The following is a 5,520-nucleotide window of genomic DNA, read 5'->3' on the forward strand; positions in this document are numbered from 1 at the left end:
GAGCCACCCAGGCACCCCTAATAGTCAAGTACTATTAATAAGAGTCTTGGATGGAATTTTTGAAAAGGTCAGAATGTGACAGATTCTGATATTCATATTATCCCTTTTGGGGGGAATAATGTGAAATTAAAGCTAAGGTTATCTACTAGCAGGGTTCTTCTTTATGATAAAAAAGGAAGCATCCTCCTAAGTGCTAAATATTAAAATCTACACTTATAAAAGCTTCACAGGCAACATAATGTTTCCATGTTCAAAAAATTAATTTTCTTAGCAAAGGCTCAAATTATTTTAAAATCCCAACAATCAGCCAAATCCTGCCTACAAGATATACAAAACTGAGGCGACAACCTGATGGGGTTTTGTTGCTGTTCTTGTTTTTAAAATACAGAACACTTCATGAATTTGAGTGTCATCCTTGTGGAGGGGCCATGCTAATCTTCTCTGTATGGTTCCAATTTTAGTATACGTGCTGCCTGCTGCTGAAGCAAGCACTGTATTATCTGATGTTTTAAGAGGTACATTTAAAATCTACTATAGGCCAAGAATGAAATCTTGCCATTTGCAACGACATGGATCGAGCTAGAAGGTATTATGCTAAGTGAAATAAATCAGTGGGAGAAAGACAAATACCATATGATTTCACTCATATGTGAGATGTAAGAAACAAAACAAACAAAGAAAAAAAAAGAGAAACAAATAAAAAAACAGACTCTTAACTACAGAGAACAAACTGATGGTTACCAGAGGGGAACTGTGTGGGGGATGGGTGAAATAGGTGAAAGGGATTAAGAGTACATTTATCTTGATGAGCAGTGAGTAATGTATGGAATCTTCGAATCATTATATTGTACACATGAAACTAACATAACACTGTATGTTAACTATATTGGAATTAAAAATTTTTTTTAAAAATCTATTACAGGCCAAAGTACTCTTTTTTGAGTTTGTAGAGATTATGTGATTTTTCCCACATAAATTTTTGGAAAAGCAGGTTTTATTCTTGGTCCATGCAAGAGCTTAGCTAGTGTTTATTACCCTTTAAATTTCTATAATTCCTCAGAAGGGCTTTAAAATGGCAATTTTTCAGGTACCTCCTTTCAGGAAGTATTCCCTCCACAGTGAGAGAGTCAGGGTTGACTCTAGATCCTACTCACCATATCCCTACCCTGCATCTGCCACAGAATTCATGATAAATGAGGCTTTCTCCTGTAATAACTAAGAAAAAGGGACTCTCGTTTACTGGGCTTGGAGTTGAGAAAATGGAAGCCTGGAGCTGCTGGCAATGGTGGCTTCCACAAAGAAGGCTGACCCAAGAGACTGGAATTGAAAAACAGTGTTTCTGAGGCTGACATTGAGTAAATATTGCATTTCTGTGATAACTGTTTTACAACTGTTTAATATAAAAATGTAGTTTGAATATAGTTTTTGAATAGTGTTTGAATATAGAGCTTCATGAATAGAATTCCAATTGTATAAAATTTGTATAACAACCTTAATATAAAAACCATATAATTCAAGGAAACTCAACTGAGTTAGAATTTTTGTGCTTTATAAATTTGTCTTCAGTCATGCATGATGGAGCTATCAAATCCAATTAAGTACAAATTTACCAGACCTAAAAGAGCAGAGTCCAGAAACAGCGAAAAGTCTTTCATTTAAATGGATTCCACATAAATAAGAGGTGTTATTTCTGGTCTGTCATACCGCAGTTTTAAACACTTAACTATTTTGGTTAAAGAACAGAAACATTTACTCAACACCACCTAGCTTCCTCTATTAAAGTGTAGACCATATCTTCCATTATTTCTTGGAAAACCCTCAAAACTGCAGGAGAAGGGGCTGACCACAATTAAGCATTTTTTTTTTTTTTAAATTCCCTTTGGTGTCAGCTATGTGGCTACACACCAAGGATCTATGTATATGAGTCAACAATTAAAACTAAGATTAGCTTAAAAAACACCCCCGCCCAACCCCAAAAGGAGCTGCTTTTGAAAATTAAACCATAAGGTTTACTAAGCAAAGCTGAAGCTTGGACTGTTCCCGATGGTTTTGCAAAGTAAGATCTACAGGGTGGTAGTTATACATGGCTTATCTAACACATGTGTCTGACCTTTATTTAGTCCAGCAGTATTTGTCTCCCTTTCAAATTATGAAATCAATGGGAAATGACCATAAAACTTTAAGGATTTATGGCTACTTTCCAAACTCTCTTTTCTACAAGCTGTTAAACTGCTTCCTAACGAAAAATGAACAAAAGCTACAATTCGAGACAGTAGATCACATGAACTCCAGAGAGTCCCACCCTGCTACTCACCTTCTCTTCTTTGGCTTTCTTGTGAATACACAAACTTCTGCTTCATATTGCTTTGGGGGGGTGCAAAGAACTGTGAAGAAGTAAAAGGAGTCACACACCAGATCCTTGCTATTCAAAGTGCGGTCCCAGGACCAGTAGCAATAGCATTACCTGGGAGCTGGTTAGAAATGCTGAATCTTGGGGCGCCTGGGTGGCACAGCGGTTAAGCGTCTGCCTTCGGCTCAGGGCGTGATCCCGGCATTATGGGATCGAGCCCCACATCAGGCTCTTCCGCTATGAGCCTGCTTCTTCCTCTCCCACTCCCCCTGCTTCTGTTCCCTCTTTCACTGGCTGTCTCTATCTCTGTCGAATAAATAGAAATGCTGAATCTCAGACCCTGCCCCCTACCTGTCTGAATCAGAATCTGCATTTGCAATCTGCAGTTGATTTGTATGCAGGTCACAATATGAGGGGGTCCCTGAACTATTTTTATAAGGACACTATAAGTCCTAAAATCTTTGCCTATATACTTTCCAATCTTGACTTTTCTGCCAGCTGATTATAGGTTTCAGAAGAACTAAGCACAAATATAGCTAATGTTTATTTTATTACATGTGTGCACTAAATACATTACATAAGTTACTTTATCTTATCCTAAAATTATTGCTTCTGAGATGTATTTATGAGATAGGGCAGTGATTCTCACACTTGAGGCTGCATCCAGAAGCATGTGAAGGGCTCCTTAAGACACGGATTGCTCAACCTACCACCAGAGTTACTGATTCAATAAATTTGGGGTAGGCCACCAAGAACTGGGTTTCACCAAGTACTCAGGTAATGCTAATTGGGACCACTAATACAGAAGCCCCAAATATAAGTATCTGTCAATTCAACTACCTGGGTCCATATCTCAAACGCAGGCTAATTGTCAAAAAAAAATTTGTCTAGTCCTAGGGATTCTCTCTGGGCCCCCCTTCTTGTCACAGTTGCCACAGCTCATTTTGCCTGTTTTCTCAAGCCACCTGCAAAAGACAATGCACTTTCTCCCTCTCTCCTCCTCCTGACTGTCGCTAAGTCTGAAATGTTTTGGCTTTGATGTTATCAGTGCTAATTACTACAGAGTGATAGCTAATTTTTGCGTGTAAGAAGCATTCCAGAAATTTCACAAACCCTCAGAGTTTATTCCCTTGACTTTTACTTCAGGTTTTAATGTGGAATTAAGTTCCTATTAAATTCTTGGGCCTTTATGTTCAAATAACTCAAAGGTACTTCAAAGAAATAACTAATTGAAATTCACATCTTCGTAAGAAAAAGAGATTGTTGAAATACTTCCACCTACTTTACTTCATTTGCTTCTGTCAAGAATCTCATTAAATAGGTAAGGTAAATAAAATAATGCCACAAAAAATTAGGAGGAACTGAAGACAAATTAGCGCCTGAAAAATAAGTCTAAGTTTAGGGAGATCCTCCTTTCAGAATAACCACATTTCCATCTCTTTCTACATGTTCAAACAGGGTCATAGATTCAAAGCTCTGCAGTAATTGTTATATGTGTGTGTGTGTTATATACACCTTAGTTTTATTATTTACATAAACATTTCTCAGCTGGAAAGAGTTGTGTTCACATTAGATTTTACCTAAAGGAATTAAGTTTTAGATATTTGGAATAGCATTCCCAGAAACATAAAAGTAGGCAAAAAGGTTTTTATGGGGTTTTTTAGATCAATAATTAGTAGTGAAAATTCATGCTTACTTTTCCTCTTCCCTAGGTTCTGAACAGATATTCTTTACATAGAAGGCATGCTCATTGCATTGAGTATAAGTAGGAGATAAATATTTTTAATTTCTTCCTTCAGGCCACTAACCCAATTAGTCGGCTAACACATTAAACTACAGAAGAATAGAGACAGTGGTTAAAACATGACTTAGCAAGCCTGCTGTGAACCCATGTATTAGTTTTTAAGATATATTTAACATTCAAAAAGGAGAATCCAGAACAAAATTTGAGTAAATACAACTACTGGAGGCTTTAACTTAATCTGAGCTATACTCATGTAAAAATACAGACCTATCCAATCATGTATAAAGTATGTGTGTGGTGGGTCCCTCAGAAGATGATGTGACTGAACATTGAGCCTCCTGGGAAGGCTTATCTCACAGGAGACTAAAAATCAACCATTTGGGATGCATTGAAGGGAAAGAGTGATTCTCAATTTAAATCTTTTTAGATATAACTAACATAGTTCAATTATAGTTATTTTTAGCACTTTTGTTTTTTAACTTGTATACTAACTTTAAAAATGATTACCCACCACTGTTACGGTAAATTATGAAGAGTTCTCTTTAGCATCTCTTGTAAGGCAGGTCTAGTGGTGATGAACTCCCTCAGCTTTTATTGTCTTTTCCCTTCACTTTTGAAGGACAGGTTTGCCAGGTATAGCACCTTGGTTGGCAGGGTTTTTTCCTCTAAGTATTTTGACTCTACATCCCACTCCCTTTTGGCCTTCAAGGATGCTGCTGAAATATCCACTAATAATCTTATGGGAGCTTCCTTGTATACAAGGGACTTTTCTCTTGATGCTTTCAAAATTCTCTCTTTAACTTATGACAATTTGATTATAATGTGTCTCCATGTGTGTCTCTTTGGATGGATCCATCTACCATTCAATCTAGGAGTTCCACTTCTGAGGTATATAACCAAAGGAAATGAAATCAGTATCTCAAAGACATATGTACACTCCTATGTTCATTGCAGCATTATTTATGATAGCCAATACATGGAAACAACCTAAGTGTCTATAGACAGAAGAATGTATAAAGAAAATGTGGTGTCTGTGTATGCGTTTGGATTATATATACAATGGAATATTATATGTGTGGATATAATTATAGAATGGAATATTATTCAGCCTTAAAAAACAAGGAAGTCCTGCTATTTGAGACAACATGGATGAAACTGGAGGACACTATGTTAAGTGAAATAAGTCAGACAGACAAATAGAGTTGGCCCTTGAACAACATAAAGTTTAGGGGCACAAACCCCCTGTGCAGTCAAAAATCTATGTGTAACTTTTGACTTTCCCAAAACTTAACAACTAATAGCCTACTGTTGGCTGGAAGCCTTACTGGTAACATAAACCGTTGGTTAACACATGCTTTATATGTTATAGTTATTGTATTCTGTATTCTTATAATAAAGTAAGCTAGAGAAAGGGAATGTTATTAGG

The 5,520-nt window shown here is 36.7% G+C and overlaps 1 pseudogene; it reads right to left on the bottom strand.

Moving 5' to 3' along the window:
• Positions 1-378: 378 nt before the first annotated feature.
• On the bottom strand, positions 379-492 carry LOC117802883 (annotated as a pseudogene).
• Positions 493-5,520: the final 5,028 nt, after the last annotated feature.

This window comes from Ailuropoda melanoleuca, chromosome 6, assembly GCF_002007445.2.
Source record: "Ailuropoda melanoleuca isolate Jingjing chromosome 6, ASM200744v2, whole genome shotgun sequence".
Taxonomy (NCBI): Eukaryota; Metazoa; Chordata; class Mammalia; order Carnivora; family Ursidae; genus Ailuropoda; species Ailuropoda melanoleuca.